This window comes from Ursus arctos, unplaced genomic scaffold (genome assembly GCF_023065955.2).
Source record: "Ursus arctos isolate Adak ecotype North America unplaced genomic scaffold, UrsArc2.0 scaffold_5, whole genome shotgun sequence".
NCBI lineage: Eukaryota > Metazoa > Chordata > Mammalia > Carnivora > Ursidae > Ursus > Ursus arctos.
This window is the reverse complement of record NW_026623067.1, coordinates 19,418,484-19,440,117: the sequence shown is the minus strand read 5'-3', so window position 1 is coordinate 19,440,117 and position 21,634 is coordinate 19,418,484. Positions and strand designations below refer to the sequence as shown.

The 21,634-nt window shown below is 41.7% G+C and overlaps 1 long non-coding RNA gene across 1 annotated transcript in view; it reads left to right on the top strand.

Annotated features, from left to right (window-relative positions):
* The window catches only part of LOC113261624 (uncharacterized), a 341,122-nt gene extending 340,321 nt beyond the window's left edge, over window positions 1-801 (top strand). Inside the window, exon 18 of the long non-coding RNA XR_008957555.1 lies at window positions 685-801. This is a non-coding gene — a long non-coding RNA (uncharacterized LOC113261624). The remainder of the gene's footprint in view (window positions 1-684) is intronic.
* Window positions 802-21,634: the final 20,833 nt, after the last annotated feature.

Sequence of the window (21,634 nt, the reverse complement as noted above, 5' to 3'; positions counted from 1 at the left end):
AGTAGTCAGCCTTGGTGATGGTGAGAAATGCCTGAAACTGATCACTGTGGCAGAAGAGGCACCTTCAGAAAGTTTTTGCCTCCTGGCAGATCCCTGAATTCACTTAGGGGACCCGGGTGCTTCCTTTTAGGTGAATCTTCTGTTTGGCTTTGCACAGATTACTTTATAAACATCAGAATTCACATGCCCCCACCCTTTTTTCCTTCTGAGCTCTATATTGTAATATTTTATTTATTTATTTATTTATTTATTTATTTATTTATTTATTTATGATGGTGATGTATTTTATTTTATTTTATTTATTTATTTTTATTTATTTATTTTTTTTTTTAAAGACTTTATTTATTTATGTGACAGAGAGACTGCCAGCGAGAGAGGGAACACAGCAGGGGGAGTGGGAGAGGAAGAAGCAGGCTCATAGCGGAAGAGCCTGATGTGGGACTCGATCCCAGATCGCCAGGATCACGCCCTGAGCCGAAGGCAGACGCTTTAACGACTGCGCTACCCAGGCGCCCATATTTTATTTTTTTAGATATAAGATTTATTATCACATCTATGTGTCCTTCCACTGACTATAAAATGGAAAACAAAAGGTTGACAGTCTAGAAGGGTGACAACTGGTAAACTCTGTAATAAGGTTAAATTTACCCAGTAATGGCCTGGGTTGTGCTTCCCTCTGGGCAGATGTTGATGAATGCCAGACCCCAGGAATCTGCGTGAATGGACAGTGCATCAACAATGAAGGGTCCTTCCGCTGTGACTGTTCCCCAGGCCTGGCTGTGGGTGTGGACAAACGTGTGTGTGTTGGTAAGTGAACCATTCTGTAATGGCCCCAATGTCCAAATGGTCTTTTTTTTTATAATGATTTTTTATTATGTTATGTTAGTCACCGTACAGTACATCCTTAGTTTTTGATGTAGTGTTCCGTGATTCATTATTTGCGTATAACACCCAGTGCTCCGTGCAATACGTGCCCTCCTTACTACCCATCACCAGCCTATCCCAATCCCCCACCCCCTCCCCTCTGAAGCCCTCAGTTTGTTTCTCATAGTCCCTGTCTCTCGTGGTTCCTTCCCCCTTCTGTTTACCCCCCCTTCCTTCTTCCCTTCCTTCTTCTCTTCCTTCTCCTACTGATCTTCCTATTTCTTATGTTCCATAAATGAGTGAAACCATATAATTGTCTTTCTCTGCTTGACTTATTTCTCTTAGCATTATCTCCTCCAGTGCCGTCCATGTTGCTGCAAATGTTGGGTAGTCGTTCTTTCTGATATCGAAATATTTTAAACTTACTTGTCTTTCCATTGCCCTTGCGAGCTAGAACCTTATGTTTGCAGTTTGGAGATTATGCTCTTTCTCCTGGCCATTCAGAGATGGGCTCTGCAGCTGGAGTTAGATTCAAGCTATGTCTGAAAAGAGACAGAGAATTTATAATAAAAGGAAAACTAGACATCAGAAGCCTTACTTTGGAGTTTGACTTTAAAAGCTCCTAAATTGAGAGACCTGTCTTGTATTTTTTAGTTTTTTATTCTTAATTCCCATCTCTTCCTCCACTCACCCCGCAGATTCTAAACCATGTTACCTGAACACAGACTGATCTAATTGATCAGCTTAGGAACATGATAACCTGGATGTGATTTGGGGGCTAAATATTATGTAAAAATTAAAGTCATCAATGATATTTCCTGAATTCTCTGAATAGATTCTGCAGTGTCGTGGTTAAGAGCATGAGCCCCGTGGCTTGGCTGTGGTAGGGGGGTGGGGGTGAAGTTCCCATCCCCCCGCTTATTAGCTGTGTGATCCACACCAAGTTCCTTTGGTCTTGAAATCTCAGGTTCCCATCTATAAAATAGACATGATGATGATAGTATTTACTTTCTAGGGTTTTTAGAAATTGTATGTAAGATAAGGTATGGATATTAGCATTGTGTGTGGGACATATGAATGACCAGGTATTTGTATTAATCCTGTGTTTCTGATGCTTTGACTTCTGGGGCATTATGGATCCTGGAGAGACTGCTTGTTCCAGGGCCAACCAGTTCCTAAAGATAATGCATGACTCACCTGTGAGGTGAATGACTCACCTTTTGTACATGGCAGCTAACTAATTCAGATCCCAAGCCCTCACCTCTCCTCTGTTGGGTTCTTATGCTCAGGGTCACTATTCCTCTGCCTTCATCATCCCAGGGTCAGGTATCAGACAATTATGGACAACCCCTATGCCCTAGAGCCCATTGAAATTACTCAAACCAGCCAATCCTAAAGCCGATTTCCACGTCTCATCCATTTCTTCCTATGGAAACCACAATAAAGGCTCTTGCTCTCAGTTTCCCCTTATTCCCTCTGCCCCTGGTACTTCCCTGTGTGGCTCTTGTGGGACTGATGTGACCCTCCTCTTGGGAACCATGAGCAACAAACCATCTTATCAGTAGAAATCATCTCCTTATCTGTTGGCTGTCCCATACCTGAAAAATAATAAAATAGACATTTTAAGATTGTATTATAAAATTATTATTATTATATGTTAATAGGGAGGACCTCACATTGATTCATTATCCTATAGCTAAATGCCTATCCACTAATGTCTTTATGTAGATAATTTCTCAAGGCAGAAGAACCCACCAAATTTTGGATTTTTGCTTAGAATTTTGGAGGACTTAGAAATCGGAGATTGGAATTCTAGATTTAAATCTGTCACTAAATTTTACTTGAGGAAGTATCACAGATTTAGTATCACAGATTCCTTCTTTTTAAAATAAATAAAATAATAAAATTAGATTGGTAAAAGCATCATTATATAAAAGGATAAAATGTGGGTGGCTCAGGAAGAGTTTTGAAAACATGAGATGGGAAATAGTATGTCCCATAGGGAAATCAGTGACCCGATTTGGCAAAGAATAAAGAGCCATCCCATTTCCATTGATAAAGAAATGTTGGATATCATCTCAATCATTTTAGACAGGAAAAATAATGAGGCCAGGCTGTTACGGAGACTACATCTAGGGAAAAACATGCTAAACTATAAATGAACAATGCCTGTGATGAATTATGCATGATTTTAAATTAGTTAATGAAATAGATTCATATTAAATGATAATGAAGGATTTCTGGTTCTGGTTTTGAATTCCATACTGAAGTAAATCACTGTGCTAGAACTCCTACTGACAGCCATGGCAGGGTAAATCTCGACATGGGGCCCATTCAGTGCATCCCCCCTAATGAGGAAGGAGGGCGTTGGAAGTGTTGACATGCTGGAATTACCAGAGTGAGGCTATGGGTGAGTAGGGGACTGAAATGTGGAGAAAGAGCATAGCATATAGGTCCTTGCTGAGGATGACATTGTCAGCAAAGTCATTTATGGATCAGTCCCCACATGGCCTTCAAGTGGGGCTCTGTTTTCTCCTTGATGGGTCTGACCTCTTCTAGCCAATTACCCATTTGGTACATCTTTTTTGTTGTTTCTTTAGCACCTAGCATTTTGCTTTGGAGGTTTCCTCTTTTCCTTGCTTGGTGGCCAGTTAGCTCAGCTGGTGATAATGAGGCCATCGGTCAGTCCTGGAGGCAGCAGGGAGGGTCATTGGTCATTTGGCAGTGTGTTCTCTGTGGCTGGAGCCAGCTTTCAAGTTTATTTGCAAGTATAGTGGACTTTTTTTTTTTTTAAGTGTCTTCTAAATATCAGGAGCATTTCATGCATTCTCTGATCGAATCCCTATAAATTCCCTTTGAGCTGAGTGTTTTCTATCACATTTTTCTAGTCAAGAGATCTGGGCTCATGGAGGACAAGTGGTTTGGCCAAGGTCTCATACCTAGTAAATGACAAGCTAGAAAATGAGGTCCAAGGGATCTCATTCCAAACCCTGTGCTCTTACCCAGTGATTACTTCTCTACCAGATGTTCTCCTGGTCATGGGGAAGTGTAGGCAGCAATAGAACTGTATGCATTAGAGACACTGAGCACCCCTGGAAAAACTCCCAAGTATCTTGTCTACTCACTGCTTGCTTCATCTTTACGTGTGAAACATGGCACCTTCCCATTTGGTTCCAGGTATTGGCACCTGAATCTGTTTCCTGACCTTTCTAGAGGTTAGAAGCAACCTAATGACCCATCCAACAACTGCCCATTCCTAGTAAATTATAAGCAACCTCTGTGAGGGGAGTGAATACCTCAGACATTCACTCAGGGAGTGAATATGTCAGACACCCCAGACATTTTCTGGCTACTGTTGAAATATCACTTACCTCTTCAAGGATGTTGTGTACTTTTTTCATGCCCAGATTTGGACGCAGCTCGTGACAGGGGAACCCTGGTTTTCTCTTTGGATCCTCTGGTCCTGCTTCAAGATCAAGTTCAATTTCTCTATGTAATCTCCTGGCTGACATAGTAGCCCACAGCCAGGAATTCCTGTGTGCTGATTTTCACTTGTTTGGTACTTAATATTAAAGGAAAGGTATCGCTGGCTCACCGTTTCTATTGGTACACGGTGTCCTGTGAACTCTTGAAGGTCGTGTTCTTTTTTGGTTTCCCCAACACCTTCTATAATGCTTGGTCCATAGAAGATGCTCAGTAAATATCGTTACTATACTCGCATCTGACGGGGGAGATCTGGAAACTTTTGCAAGTTCATCCACTGAAGTGTGTCTAAGCACTGTGACAAATTTCAGGTTATGGTAAATCTAAAACTACTCCATAGCAACATTGCGTGAATAACTCAAGCTGCAGAAGCTGTCTATATTTATAGCTCAGGGGACTACAAAACACCTTATTCTAGTCAGGGAAGATGATCTCAACTGAATGGAGGCATAAAGAAGAATCCTGGCTCTGGTGATCACGGGATCTCAGACTGCTTAGCTCCTTCTTTGCCCTACTGTACGTTCCCACATGTGTCCCGCATGGTAAGCTTCTTAGGGATTAAGCTCGGTGCATTTGTTTGCATGTACTTGGCTGTTTGAGCATCTCAAAATCCATGCTGAATGTGTATTTAATCCTCACAGTTCTTTTTTGTTTATATACATACGGGCAGAAGGAAAAGCATGGCTTATCTGAGTTGTACTGATTTGGTTTTTCTTCTTTCCCCCTTTTAATATGAAGAAATCAAGCAAAGGCTTTTTGAAGATTATCCTGGAGGCCAAATCAAAGTCAAGTGGCTCTCATTAACAATTATAATAATCCAAATTATAATAATCAAGTAATTTACCATTAGGTCCGTGAATTCAGGAAAGGGTCTCTCTTCAATTGATACTGTGTGGTTGTTAAATTTCCCCTTGAACTGCGCAAATAGAAGTAGATTATTTTTCGCAGAGTTTCTGAATGTGACTGGGTGGGATAGAAGCTAGCATTTTCTCTCTGGTTTATTATTTATGTCGTCTGTGTGCATTTTCCCTCCATCTCTCATGAACACCAATTAATTGACTCCCCATGTACTCTGGTGAAAGTACGACTAGTGCAATTTAAAAAAAAATTAATAGAACAGAAACACTGATGATACCCCAGTTTTTTTGTTACCTTTTCCTACCTGGCAGTTTTAAATCTCCTCCCCATGCTCTGTGACTAGAATCATACATTATGAAACTTTATGACCCCATTTTCAGATGATTTCTTTAAGGTATTCTATTTGAAACTCCTAAAAACATGCCTCTGAACATAATGTTTTCACACAGCATGTGTATTATTAATTTTTGAAAATGCAACCTCCAAAACCTATTACATTTGTCACACTGTGATGGAAACATTTACTTCGGGAAATGGTGTTTGGGCCATAAAGGCGAGCGGCCTCCAGAGCTGTGCCATTATCATCCCCGTATCCATGTGTACATCTTCTCCTGCCAGCCACCGGCTTTCGTCAAGTCAGTAAGTACATGACAAGGCGATGACAGCATTAAGTTCCGCAGAGGTTCGTTTCGGGAGTTGGCATTTTGTTCGAGCCCTTCCTGACTGCATGAGTCACCTCAGCCTGCCGTAACAAAATACCACAGACTGGATGGTTGAAACAACAGGAATTTACTCTTCATAGTTCTGGAGGCTGGGGAGTCTAAGATCACAGTGCCAGCTGATTTGGGTCCCCCACGAGGGCTCTCTTCTGGCTTGCAGATGGCTGCCTTCTCATGGTGTCCTCCCTGAGGTGGGAAGAGCCTAAGACAGAGAGAGAGAGAGATAGCTAGCAAGTGCTTTGGTGTCTTTTCTTATTAAGGCATTAAATCCTACCATGAGGGCCTCATCTAAAATCTAATTTTCTCCCACAGCCACATCGGCAAATACCATCCCAATAGGGGTTAGGATGTCAACATATGAATTTTGAGGGAATAGAGTTTATCATCTATTCTATTAAACCATCATAAAGGGCTAAAATTTCAACATGAATGTGAACTAAGCTCTGACCTTTCCCCAAGGCCTGGCCTCCTCTGGTCTTTTCAGGTAAGCAGGTTTTCATCCTCTTCCCATTCTTGCTTTCCCCGTGCTCGGGCTGTGCTCCCTGCTGGACGTCTCCCCCATCCCATCATGCAGCGTGCGCCCACATTTTACCTGTCATCCGAAGTACATCTCAATTGCCACCCCTTTTGTGAAGAATTTTCTGCTTCTCGTAACCAGAAATCTCTTATTCCCCCTTCGGTTCCCCCTGCATCTTTAAAGTGCATTCTGGAGGCATCTTCAGCCCAGGGAGGGGCAGTCCCGCCTGCCTCAGCAAGGCCCCCCCGGACGTCAGAGCATCAAAAACACAGAAAATCAGAACATGTAGTTAATAGACCCGCCTTTGCTGGAAATCCCTCTTAGATAACCCAATGAGCAAGGATGCCCATGGGGGAGATCAGGAATGAGCATATGAAATTGTGAGCCAAATCAGAATGTCAGATCTTGGTGAGAGGAGGGTGGGGGGGGGGTGGAGATTGGAAGGTCCTTGAGAGACATTGTCTGGTCCTCGGGATTGCTCTCTGAGCTCTCTTCTCCCTCTGCCCCTTCTCTCCCCACTTCTCATGGACTGCTTTGCCCTCCACTCTTGATTTTCTCTTCCTCGTTGCTTTTTCCTGCTTGTGTCTCTTCTGCTCATGATTTCCACAAAAGTGCTCCCCGTGATCCTTTGTTGACCCCATTCTAGCTGTGTCCTCTCCTGATACAATCTCTCAGCTACTGCTGCCCCTTGATTCTCTCCTTATCCCACAGTTTGCATTCCTAGGAGAGAACTGTGTTTGGCTTCACACAAACCTGGTAGACCAAAGACAGTGGTACCTAGGTGTACCAGCAGTTTCCTACCAGAAGAGGTGGTGGGTATGGTGGGGCCCAGGATTAACGAGTGTGGTCGGTATCGAGCTTAAGAAAGGGAAAAACATGCATGTTTACCCTCAAGGAGCTCCCACCTGGAAGAACAGAAGTGGTCCATATGAATAATATAATTCTTATGAAAAAGCTCTCTCCAAAACAGCCAAGTGATATATAGATAACATTCCTTTATTTATGATAATAATAGTAATAATAACATCTTCTGTGTACATATTACTTACTATATGCCAGAAAATTGTTCAAAGTGCTTCATGTATATATTTTCATTGACTTCTCAAAACAAACCTTTCAGGAAGGTTTTATTAACGTAATTATTTTACGGATGATAAAACTAAGGCACAGAGAAGTTAAGTAACTTGTCCTAGGACATTCAAACCTAAGAATTCGGACACGGTGGTCCATGCTGATAACCAGTCTACTGTACTTCTCCTGTAAGTGGACAATATGTTCCCTATTCTTCCAGTGTGACACAGCAGAATTTAAGAATAGCTAAAGGCCTGGACATTAAGCGGTTCAGTAGTACATGCAAATCATTTTACTTGATACGTAACTTATCTGAATATCAGTAAGACTATTACAGCTGGCAAGTGATTTAGTCTAAGGAAAGAATACAAGCTTACAAGATGGCAAATGTGATGTGATTCGTATGCGTGGTTGACATTTTTAGACCTAGTCATAGCTTTGAGGGAATGGGCATTTGGGAAAGTGCACACAGTTTTCCTGGTGACTCAGGCTTACCTTCCCCCGAAGTCTGAGAGCAGCTGTATACACAGGATTCACTTCCTTTCTCTCTCTCTTTCTTTTTTTCTCCGCCTTTTTGTTGGGAAGCAACATAGCCTTCCATGGGGAAAATATTACATTAACATGCAATAGAAAATTGACTTGAGATTTCACCGAACCAGTCACAGTTTCACCCCTGCCTCGTTGAAGCAAAAGAACTCTTCAGCATTGAACCCAAACAACCAGATGGTGAACTCGTGCGTTCTATGCATGTTACTGCTCAAGTATGTTTTCCAGCGTCGTGGCTGCCAGGGGATGCCACTGATAGCATAAATATGTCATCGATAATTTGTCAGTTTGCCCTACTAATGACAGAAACTGTAACTCTTAAAACGATTAAAAAATTAAGCAATAGCTGTTAGCCCAGAAATTTTGGAAACTGCCTTTGCAATAGAACAAGCGTGAGGATAGCAAGTGGGGTATGAATTCTGCTGGATCTCAGCGGGTACCTACCCCTGGGCTATAGGGCAGACGTGCAGTTTCTACTGATGGCTCAAAGAGCCCTGTGAGTTCAGTGCCTTTCTTACGAGGGTCAATACGGAAAACAAAGACAGACCTTCCATCAATAGTTTATAGTATTCCAGAAACATTTATTTTCATTACTGTGTTTTTTTCTTATTATGTGCATGCATGTTCCAAATCTAATAGGCTGAATGAAATCATTCTTTGAAAAGGATTATCTCCATTTTATTGAAACGACATGTAATGTGACCTTTTAGAAGAGAACGGACCCCATCCCATGTTTTGTTTGCTCCATGTATAAAGTGAATGCTGTGGTGGGCCTTCAACAAAGCAAGAGATGCATAGAGCCACCTCAAGAAATACAGGGAGTTGAAAAATTTACAAATGGAAAGCAACCCAAGGAAAGATACATTGTTGCCTGTGCAGCTTCCGAAACTGGGCAAGAGAGAAGGAGTAAAAGGAACAAGATACCCATTTATAGCAGAAAACAGAGAAAGAAAGCCCCCCATCTTGAAAGTCACTCCCTTAATACTGAGTAATTGATCACAGTCTACTTGCTGTAACCCACAATTCTTCGGCAGTATTTTAGTATATTCCAGAGATATCACCGACATCTGCTGTGCATACAATTCTACTTCAGCGCCTTCCCAACTGGCCAAATTTCTCCCTTTTATTTATGAGTTTGATTAAAACGTTAACAAAAACCGCAGCTAAGCCCGAATAATGTGCTGGTCTGGGAATACGGCGTGCAAACTGCAAATAAATGTATTTAGTAAGATATTAGTATCTTGAATCAGAAGTGCATGTTAAAATATGACCGCGCTGCCCCCTTGAAAAGGAAGCGGTTTTGTTACTTTATTTACCGATTGGGTTTTATTGCAGGCCGTATTATATTCTGACAGTTCAATGCTGAAAGTGTATTCTGATGCCACTTAGGGCTGAAGAGTGGTGCTAAATTCCCAGATGACAGAGTAACCTGCTTGGAAAACATATGTTTAAGTCAAGTATGGTTTGTCCAGTTTGGTTCAGAGTGACTTTGCCTCGAAAGGAAAGATGCAGTCCCTGGAAAGAGGAATGATGTTTTTCAAAATGGGAAGAGGAGTTAAAAACAAAAACAAAAACAAAAAACAAAAGCAACAAAACACAGCTTTCAGTGTTCTATGTCAATTATATCTCAATAAAACTGGAAAAAGAAGTAGGAAAAAACCAAAAAGCAAAAAACAACCAACCGTGGCTTTGACCTTTTAGGGAGAAAGTGCGGCAGACTGGGAGAAATCGAAGACTGGGCCTCTTTGTCTTTGTCCTACAGGAAGCACAGGTTGGGGTGTGAGGCGTGGGGTGTGGGATGTGGGACTGTGTCTTCTCATTTTCCTTAGGACTCCTCCTGGGGCCTGCAAAGGGCTCTAGTACCACCCAGGTATTTCGTTTCTTCCTCTCAGCTTCCAGACCTCCCCGCGGTGAGATGCAGTGTGACCTTGGAGCTGGTCCTGGGATGGGATTCTCACTGGACTCTGACATCCCAGCAGGCTGCTGAGGGGACAGAGGTGGGGTCTCCAGAACTTTGTACCACCACCTCCCTCATCCACTCTATCCCCCTGTCCTCTTCCCTGTCATACCCTCATGAGCTTTCTTTCTCTCTTTTAAATATTTTATTTATTTATTTTTGTGTGAGAGAGAGAGTGCAAAGGAACAGGGGGAAGGGGCAGAGGGAGACGCAAACTCCCCACTGAGCAGGGAGCCCGATGCAGGACTCAATCCCAGGACCCCGGGATCATGACCTGAGCTGAAGGCAGATGCTTAACCAACTGAGCCATCCAGGCGTCCCCTCATGAGCTTTCTATCTGGATTCTTGGTCCTGGCCTCTGGGTCTTTCCAATCATGCAAAGAATGAAGCCATTGCCCCTGGCCCCTGAGTCTGATCTCATTCCTCGAACCTGATGGACAAAATGTGACTATGGAATCCTGGCCTGAGCCCTGTTATGAAATGAAAGGTCATTTTTAGCACATGAAATCCTTGTCCCTCGCTGTAAAAAATTGTTCTTGCTCAGTATTAAACTCTCGCTCTAAAATTTAACAACTCTGCAATTTTTATGAACTTGCAAAAGCCATATATGTTACCACTCACTGACAGGCAGTAATGACTATATTAGAGTAAGTAGAAATTAGTTTAAAAATAAATTTATTTGGCCATAAATACATAAATGTGACGTGAGTGACTGAGTTTGCTAATAATTATTCTTGATTTTACAGACATCAAAATTCTTTTCAAAGGCGAGTGAGAAGGGAGTGATAAAGGGATTGAGAGCTGAGTGAACTCCCCAAGCTTGCTTTGGAGAATTTCTCCTTTTGAAACCATATCAAGATTTTCAGTGCTTTGAAGTCTATCACATGAGTTAAAGTAAATTGGCCTGGTTAAAACAGAAAGAGAGGCCATTCCATTACAACAATGGTGAATAGGATTTGAAAATATGACTAATATTTTTTGTTCTAGATATATCAGAGATTATTCTTGTCCACTGTCTTGGCCTTTAGGGTATTGATGTAGGCAGGAGTGATGCAAATATTTTCAGCCTGGAAAACATTTATGGATGGTTGTGGTATAATTATATGGACAGAAGCTTGTTTTTAGATCTATAGTTCACCCGAGTGAGGCCCTATTCCCCTCTACTATGGGTAGCTGATCTTGACAGGTGTTTGGCAGTTGAACGCGGCATGGAGGGAGGTGTCTCAGGCTGGGTGAAAATACCTAAATGTAGTCCAATCCATAGTAATTTGTTCCTGGGAAAGCAAAGGCACTGATATACAACTCTCTAGCAATTATTCTGTGTCTTGCTTTTTATTCTGTGCATAGTGTAGACTTTAATTGCAAACAGAGCTTGCCCATGGAGGGTTCGTGGCAGCGTGGCAGGTAAGTAAAAGTGGGGGAGACCTAACCTGTATTCCTTTAGCACCGTTTGTTGAGCAAGTAGCTTGTTTTCTCAGCTTCTCACCAGGAGACTAAACTGAGGGGCAAAACAAAAGAGAAATCTAGAAGATGAAATAAAAAAATACAAAATGGCTTCCGCTAAGCCTCCCACAGTGGCTCCCAGCAGGTGGCAGAGATGAAGGGTTTCAAGGTATTCTTCAGGAAGAAGTCACCCAAATATATCATGTGGTCATGCGCTGGGAAAACTTGACCACCTCCAAGAGAAGAATGACTGTTCTTTCCTTTACCCAAATTGTATAGCCTCTTGGTGGTGAAACCAACCTGTAAGGCGTCTTCTTTCTCCTAAGCTGGACAGGGGGCAGAACTTTTGCCTCTACATTCCTCTGTAGACCTGGAAGGTAAGCTGAGTCCAATGGTGATATAAAAATGGTCCTGGAATTTTTAGAGTACACGGGCTATCCTGAGTCTCCGGACGTGAACTCCAGGGTTGTTGGAACAAACAGACTTACACCCAGTCTCCTTTTGGTTCTCTTTCTAAAGGCCTGGTTGTGAAGTAGGATGCTTCCTGGATCCTCTGAGGTCTGTCCCAGGACTTGGTCTCCCCTGCTCTGCAGAGTATGAGCCGAGCAAATACACTGTAGTCAGAAATCTCCCTTCCACAAACAGTGGAGTCAGCCTGGGAGAAACCAGAAGCGGTCTACACCTGGGGAGGCTGGACATGCAGACTGTAGACCCAACCAGCTGATGACTGAAGAGGTGAATAGAAACAAGGGACAGGAAAGAAGGAAGGCCTCCTACTTGACAGCGAAAACTCAGAGGCATATCCTTGGACTCACATTGCTTCAGAGAAGGAAGTACATACAGCCGTGAGACAGTAAGGAAAGATAGCCAAGTTGAAGCACGTCATGGTAAAGGATAGGGAAAGAATTTTTGGGTACAATGCATTGCTTCGAGAGTGTCAGGTGATCTGACAGGGGGATGTGACTGGCATGATATCACTAATAGAGAGCATTTAAGACGAATAAGACAACTGGCATGTGCTTGACCAATTTATGAAGAATACTGGAAACAACCCAAAAGCTCTCGTAGGGCGGGGAAGGCTGTCTTCCTTTATACTTTCCCTCTGGGCTGGCACTACTCACATGTGCTCCTTCTTTTTTTTTTTTTTTTTTTTAAAGATTTTATTTATTTATTCGACAGAGATAGAGACAGCCAGCGAGAGAGGGAACACAAGCAGGGGGAGTGGGAGAGAAAGAAGCAGGCTCATAGCAGAAGAGCCTGATGTGGGGCTCGATCCCATAACGCCGGGATCACGCCCTGAGCCGAAGGCAGACGCTTAACCGCTGTGCCACCCAGGCGCCCCATACATGTGCTCCTTCTGTGTGGAGAATGTCGGACTCGCAGATAGCCACAACGTGAGTGTGAATCATCTTCTGTATGTCATAAAAAGGCAATACTAAAGTAGTGAAACCAAGGTGATTTTGAAGGAAACGTTGTAAGGAATCATAAAATAATGAACAAAGCCTGCAGATTGAGGTTTGGGCCATAGACCCTGTATCTTTGAACTTATCAAACATGGCCTGTGGGAATTCATTGAGAAACAAAAGAGAAGGCAGGGTCTGAGTTGATCTGGTACAGAATTCTGGAAAGGAGACATTCATATTACAATATTAGTGTGGCGGGATACAAAATCAATGCTCAGAAATCAGTTGCATTTCTATACACAGTATTATAAACAGGAGAAGAACTGTACATGGTAGTTCCTCAAAAAAACCGTGTTTGAGAATCCAAGGTCAAATCAGGACTTCATCTCTTAGGAAGTGTTTGTTGTGTTGCTAGTTTTTGCAGCGAGTTACGTGGCGTTCTCCCCATGTGCCACAGTGTATCATGCTCTCTCTGCCTCTAAAAGATAGTTCCTTAAGTTCTAATCCAATAGTCTTGATAAAAAAGGAACAATAGAGACCGAACGGTTAAAGTAATCATAATGCTTTTTATAATTCTTCTTCAAATCCAGTCCAAACTGGCCTGATTAGAAATCCATTTCTAAGAAGAAAGAACGACTTAAAAAAAATAATTCTTATGAACCCTTGTTATTATGTGTGGGACAGAGTTATATGAAGAAAACAAATCATTCTAATATGTTTACCAAAGCTTATGGTTCCTTGTGACAATGAGAATGGGTGTTAAGTCCATAGATTAGGGGTTGTGAACTCAAATAATGACAGGAACCAGGCAGGTAATTAAACGGCTGAAGCAGGGTGGAGGATGATCTAATTTTAAATGTTGGCAACTAATTAAAATGTTCTAAAAGTACTGTAGGAGCCAAACGAAACACATCTGGGGACCACATGTCCGAGAGCAAGCATAAAGCAACTTTTGAAATCCTACTACTTCTTCAAGGTCTGCCTTGTATGCTTGCCTCTCCAGGAATCCTGTTATTGCAGAGACAGCCCATGCTGATCCTGACCTTCTCGAAGCTTCTATTGGACTGGTAACCAGGAGTGCAAACTATAGCCCTTGCGCTCCCTCACTCTTGCCTCAGTGGGGCTTTTACTCCTCAGGATACTGAAGGTCCTTGGGAACAGAGACCATGTGTTCTCTTTCTCTCTTTTTCTGACACTGGCAGCACCTTTTAGGTCCTGTCAGTAAGAATAATAATGATGGTAAAGATAATGGCAACAGCTACCATTTATAAAGCTCTTTCCATGAGTCTGACACATTTCTAACAGCTTTTATATATATTGTTTAATCCTCACTATCTTTGTGAGGCCGGTACTACTGTCATCCTATTTTACTGGTGGGAAAACTGAGGCACAGAGAAGTTGAGGGACTGGTCAAGGTCACGCAGCTGGTGAGGAGCGGAATCAGGACATCTGGCCAGCACGTTTGTTGAGGCACGATGCTACAGCTATTAATTAATTCAACATAGCTGTTCCTAGCCAAGAATTTCAAACTTTTTTGTGCCAAAATATCTACCGTAGTGTTAGTGAATCTTGAGGTGACAGGCTGAAGAATCATTCTGTCTTATTCCCACTTCTCTTCTCCTTTCTGTCTTCTATTTTTGATTCCTAATAAGGAACAGGGTAGTAGAGTTAACATAGAACAGTGATGCCTTCAGATGCCAAGATAGTAGGGTCATTTGTTTATGTTCTTTGTTCAAAATTGAGGGTATGTCAGTTCAACTCACCAGTCCGGAAGTTTTGTGTGTGCACTTGGAAGGTTAGCAGCCAGATAGGAGATTCTGAATAGTTTCTTGAGAAGAACTTGAGTAGAGAGGAAAGTTCGCGGTGGTGAGCAGATTGCTCTTTCTGCAGTTGACGGCTGCGTGTGAATTACTGGTGGGATGAACCGGGAAATGGTCTCAAGGTTTTGTGACTGTGGATATATCAATATTTGACCCCTGCTTCATTAGTGGTTCTTCTCTACGTGGAAGAGAAACTATTCATGTATCGGGCTATTTCATTGTACTTTTGGGATCATAAAAATATTTGATAATCATTTATGAGAACAAGTTGCTCTGAGATTGTGTTATGGTTACTGCTCTTTGCTTACGTAATAGCAGAGCTCATTTTGTAATATACAAATGACTGTATCCTTCCTGTCTGAATGGAAGATGAAGATTTGCCCTTCACCCCCACCCATGTATGTTGTGGCATGTTCTAACACCATGGAGAGTTGCTTGGCTCTCTGGCTATTGAGAAAAGGCTTAACAGTTTGTTTTCTAGAGCCAGGATATATGCCCTGTGAGAAGGTATAGAAAAGAACAAAGATCAGATCCTTCACTCTATCTATCTCATTCCTCTTCTGGCCAGACGTCAAATATGGCTGCATTGTTGCGGATGCATGTGGCAAACGGCCTTGGACACAGCCCTCTGATGTGGCTGGGAACATGACATTTGGATATTTGTCCTTAAGTCTTTCTACTGATACGGTCGCCCCATCATATATCTGCACCTACCATTTCATCATCACCACCATATGCTTTAGACATTGTGCTGCCAATCAAAGCTTGTCTATCTGAAGCCCCTTCCCTCTGGACCATGCATTCTTTTTAATGATAATGGGTGCTAATGGAATAATTTGATAGAGTAATCTCCGATAATGTTACTCTTCTCAAGTAAAAGTCTATTTTAGCCTAGTTAAAATGCACAGCACCTTTAGAAGGTCTTTATGGAGTGACAGGAAAATTAGAAATTTCTGACAGACCAATCAAGAGGAGATATTTTGGTGAGTGAGGCCTTTTATAACTCTACAACTTATGCCAGTGAAAATTCTTAGATGTGCATTGATTCCTGTAGCAGTGAACTGGCCACAGTCACACACACACACACACACACACACACACACACACACACACACCTCTCACCTCTTTAGGACATATGAATATTGATTCCCTGTGTACTGACTGAGAGCATAGCAACAAAAAGATATGAGTTCAAATAGCATAAGTAAAAATGTATGGAAAATTGCATCCAATAATTGGACATTTAAAAATTTAATTTGGCATAATCTGATGAGTCTCAAAGTATTTAACAACTAAAATATTTCACTTCTGAGCAATGTTTAAATATATTTTGTTACGCCCATTGATGAATGTTATATTATGCAATTATTTAAATAGTCACAGGACAAGGTGAGTGAAAAAAATTCGAAAAACATATGTGTGTATAAATGTGTGTGTGTGTATATGTGCACACACACACAGATACACACACACACATAGATTTAGAAAACCCTGTCTGTTCCAGGACAAGACAGGAAGTCTGTAAAACAATGTCGGAGCAATGTCTTGTGTCTGAGGATGCTTTTAATGTCCAGCGTTACATTTCTTTGCATTTCGGGCAATTCACGTGTATTATTTTTATTTTTATTTTTTATTTTTATTATTTTTTAAAGATTTTATTTATTTATTTGACAGAGAGACAGCCAGCGAGAGAGGGAACACAAGCAGGGGGAGTGGGAGAGGAAGAAGCAGGCTCCCAGGGGAGGAGCCTGATGTGGGGCTCGATCCCAGAACGCTGGGATCACGCCCTGAGCCGAAGGCAGACGCTCAACGACTGCGCCACCCAGGCGCCCCAACGTGTATTATTTTTAAAATGACTGATAGACGAATGTGACGGTGATGCAGAAAGAAGTGACTGTGTGCTGTCACAGCATCAGCTCTGGCTTTGCTGCCAGATAAAGAGGCAGACAGCCTCCAGTCCTGTTTCTCCTCAACTACGAGGTGTACTATGGCAACCTGGTCCTGGCAAGCCAGACCGAGGGTTTCTGGATCCTGATGGGAGAAGGTAGAGGGTAATTAGTGCCTCTTGATGCCGGAGAGCCAGGACTGATGCTGGGCTTCATCTAGGGCATGCAAAGCCCCTCTCAAAAGATGTCAGGGTGCTGGAGGATAGCTTGGCGGCTGCCCTAGCCTGGAAGCCATTGTGCTCCACTGTGTCTGTTCCCCTCTTCCCCCAAGGCACTGCCTGTACTGACCCCCATTTTAGCAATTTCCTATAGCTTTATTTCCTGCAAGTCAGTAAAAGAGCACCAACCAGTTGGCTGTACTAGCTAATGTTCTTTCGGTTGACTGGGCAAGTATACTTTGGTGAGAACCAATCCCAAGTGACTGCTTCTGGTCAAGATCTTTTGTGTTGAGGCAGCTACCGACTCTGGCTTCTGTGCCCCCCCCCAGATGCTCTAAGTCCAAGGAGCTTTTTTAGTGTCCTTCACCCTCCCTGCCAAGCCACGTTATGAAGAGCAAATAAACAACAGAGATTCTTTACATTAAAAAGTACCAGAATTCTGCTTCTGTTCCTAAGGGAGCAACAGAGACCGGAATTGCCTGTCAATGCTAAATAACCAAAGTCAGACAGAACAATTCAAACAATGGATTGCAGAGATAGGACACTTAGACAACAGAGGATACTGATCCATAATAGAGGAGAAACAAAGTCAGTACCTATGATTGCCCTGCCTTACTGCCTTGAGAGAGTCTCCATGCTATAGCACAGGAAAGGGGAAGATTGGTAGAATCCAGTTGGAGAGATAGACTTCAAAATTTTGTTAAGCCAACGTGGCTGAAATGTGCAGGGCAGAATATCGGAGAGGAGAGAGCTGCGCATAAAATGAGAGATGCACAGAGAATGAGCTCTGGAGATCTCAAGACTCCCCCTGAATCTTCAGCTGGTGGTGATCAGTGCATGCACCTGAGGAGACTCTTTGAGACCAGGGAAAGAACTACTAGAAAGGGAAGACAGAACAATCCACAAAGCTTGCACAGGGCTAGGAAAGCTTCACGTCCTTCTAGAGAGCATAGAGAAACCTTGTAATGCACGGACATCAAAGTACTCAGAAGGGCCAAGTTGGTTCTAGACTAAAAGCTGTTCTGGTTGCACCTAACAAAGGTTGAAATAGAGTCTTGAAAGGATTAAACTGTTTATTAGTAACTTAACTGCACCTTGGAATGAAGCTCAAGAATATTTAAAGGAGTGTAAAACTGACCCATCACTCAGTAAGGTGAAATTCACAAAGTTTGGCATCTCATCCGAAATTACTAGTCAGGCAAAGAAGCAAGAAAATGCAGCCTATACTGAGGAGAAAAATTAATCAATAGAGACAGAAATGACGCAGATGGTAGAATTAATAGGCACAGAAATTAAGAGATTTTAAATAGATTCCCTGTAGTCAAGAAAGTAAAGGAAAGAATGAACATATGAAGGAGATACATGGAAGATAGGAAAAAGGTGCTCCTCAAAATTTTAGATTAAAAAAAATACATGAAAATACATTGGAGGAAATTAATAGCAGATTAACTGCAGATTAAATGTTGCTGAAGAAAAGATAAGTAAATATGAGAATATGATAAGAGAAAAGAAACCATCCAAACTTCAATATAAACAGAAAAAAATGAATCACATTAGCACTGGGATGACTTCAGGTGTTTTAAGATACATGTAACAGAATCCCCAAAAGAGAGGGGTGAAGTACAGGGAAACTATTTGAAAAATAATGGCTCAAAAAATGAGAAGGTAAGCCCCACAGACTGGGAGAGAAGACAACTGTAAAGGACCGTTGTTCAGAAAACATACAGAACTCTTTTTTTTTTAAAATATATTTTATTTATTTATTTGGCAGAGAGATAGCCAGCGAGAGAAGGAACACAAGCAGGGGGAGTGGGAGAGGAAGAAGCAGGCTCCCAGCAGAGCAGGGAGCCCGATGCTGGGCTCAATCCCAGAACCCTGGGATCACGTCCTGAGCCGAAGGCAGACGCTTAATGACTGAGCCACCCAGGCGCCCCTCCATACAGAACTCTTAAAACTCACGTCTAAGAAAATAAGCAACCTGATTTAAAAATAGGCAAAGGATCTGAACAGACACCTTCCCAAAGAAGATGTACAGATGGGAAGTAAGCAGATGAAAGGATGCTCAACATCCCTTCGGGGGGGGGGGGATCAAAAACTAAAACAACAAAGAGATACCATTGCACACCAAACAGTGGCCAAAATCCAAAACACTGGCAACCACAAATGCTGGCGAGGATGTGAAATAACACGAACTCTTATTCGTTACTGGTGGAAATGAAAAAAATGGTACAGCCACTTTAAACGACAGGTTGGCGGTTTCTTACAAAGCTCAACATACTGTTACCATACAGTCCAGCAATTGCCCTCTTTGATGTTTACCCAAATGAATTAAAAACTTAGCTCCACACAAAACCCCCCACACAGTTGTTCATGGAAGCTTGACTTACAATTTCCCAACCCTGGAAACGGGTGAATGGATACCAAGCTGTGGTCCATCCAGACAATGGACTGTCATTCAACACTAAAAACAAATGCACTATCAAGCCATGAAAAGACAGGGAAAAAAGCTTAAATGCATATATTATTAGGTGAAAGAAGCCAAGCTGGAAAGCCTACTTACTGTATGATTGCAACTATATGGACTTCTGGAAAAGGCAAAACTGTGGAGACAGTACGAAGAAGAGTGGTTGCCAGTGGTTCCATCCCAGGAAGGAAGGGAAAAAACCAGCAGAGCACAAAGATCTTCAGGGCAGTGAAACTATCTTGTATGATACTGTAGTGGTGGATACATGACATTATGTATTTATGAAAACCCACAGAGTGTACAATGCCAAGACTGAACTCTCAACTATGGACCTTGAAGATAACCATGTGGCAATGCAGATTTCCTGATTGGAACAGATGTAGCTCTCAGGTGTGGAATGTCCAGAGTGAGGGAGGGGACAGGGGTCTGTTTTTGTACTTTCTGCTCAACTTTGCATTCTTCTCCAAAGAATGAAGTGTATTAATTAAAAAACTGTGGCCAGAATTTTTCTCAATTTCATATAAGTAATAAACTCAGAGGTCCAGAAAGTTCAGCGAGGTGGAAACACAAAATGAAAACCAAAACTGTACCATGAAAATCCTATTCTAATTGTTTTTAACCCATGATGAGGTGAAAATCTTAAAAATGTGTAAAAAAAGATACATTGTGTACAAAGCACGGAGATAAAAATAAGAGGAGATTTTGCTCAGCAGTTGTGGAATCCAGAAAAAAGGAGAGAGGTCTTTTTAAGGTATTGAAAAAAACAAAAGCCTGCCAACCTAGAATTTTATGTCCAGTGAGCGTACCTTTCAGGAGGACAATAAAACAAGGCCTCCTTCAGACATACAAAATCTGAAAGAGTTAATCGTGATCAGACTTGTACTATAAGAAATGGTAAAGGAAGTCCTTTGCACAGAAGACAAATGTTACCAGATCCAAATCTGAGGGTACATAAAGGAAGGACGAGCCCTGGAAATGATAGAGGATATAAAAGTTGTGCTTTTCTTTGATCTTACAAATCTCCTTACAAGATAGCCGAGTGTTTAAAATGAACAAAGCTGCCTTTTGGAGTTCTTCACGTATGTAGAAGTACGTATGTTCTCTGACTACGAGAGAGCAGACACTGGGAGAGGACAGATGAAAGTACACCAAGGTAAAACCCTTTTATTGTATCTGAAGGAGGTGAACATGAATTGAGAGTAGACTACGGTACGTTAAAGAGATGTACTAAACCCTCCTAGGCATCCAACTGAAACATGGATGCCAACCCATAAACCCAAGTGCACCACCAGGTATGGCTGTGAGATCAATAGAGGAGATAAAACGGAATCATAAAAATACTTTATCCAAAGAAGGCTTAAAAGGAGAGGAAAAGGGACGGAAAAGAAGTAGGGCGCATAAAAACGAATAAGCAAGATCACAGGGTTAAACGCAGTCCTGTCGGTAATGACATAATATGTGTGTGGCTTAGCAGTGCAATCAAAGGGCAGAGTCCTATATTAGATTTAAAAAGCAAGTCCCCACTCTAAATGGCCTACAAGACACACGTTTTCAATGTAAAGGCACAAGTAGGTTAATAAAAGGGTAAAACCATATGTGACATGCTAACATTAAGCCACACAAAGCTAGAGTGGCTTAGATTTGGCCAAGATGTGTTACATTGAACACCAAATGCATGAAACTGTAGAAAAAAGTGATTAAGTAGCACTTCATTGAAATGAAAATTTTTGTTCTGTTGTATAAGGCACTTTTACAGAAATAAAAAGACAAGTCATTGACTGGGAAACATGTTTTCAAAATATATATTTGACAAAGGACTTATATTTAGACTATGTAAAAACTCCTACGATTCAAAATTAATATGACAAACAACACAATTTAAAGATGATCCAAAGATTTGAACACTTTACTAAAGAAGATACATAGATATCATGTTCCCCACTTTATAAGTTGCTCACTATTCATAGTTCTATATGGAAATGTAAATTAAAACCACAAAGAGCTACTCATATAAAATCTCTAGAATTCCTAATATTAAAACACCATTATTCTGGAAATGGGCAAGGACTCAGAAGAACCGGGATTTTCACACACCCTGGTGGGAGTGTAAATGGTCAACCATTTTGGAAAACAGGTTGCCAATTTCTTGAAAAGCAAAAAATATACCTACCCAGTGACTCAGACATTTCACTCCTAAGCATGTATCCGAGAGAAATAAAAGCATTTGTCTACAGGAAAACTTGCATAAATGTTCATAGGAGCTTTGTTTTTAGTAGCTAAAAACTGAAAACAACCCATGTACCCACTGAGAGAGAAATGGATCAATGCCTTGTGGTATGTCCATATAATGGACAACTAATCAATGATTAAAAAAAAAAGAGTGAA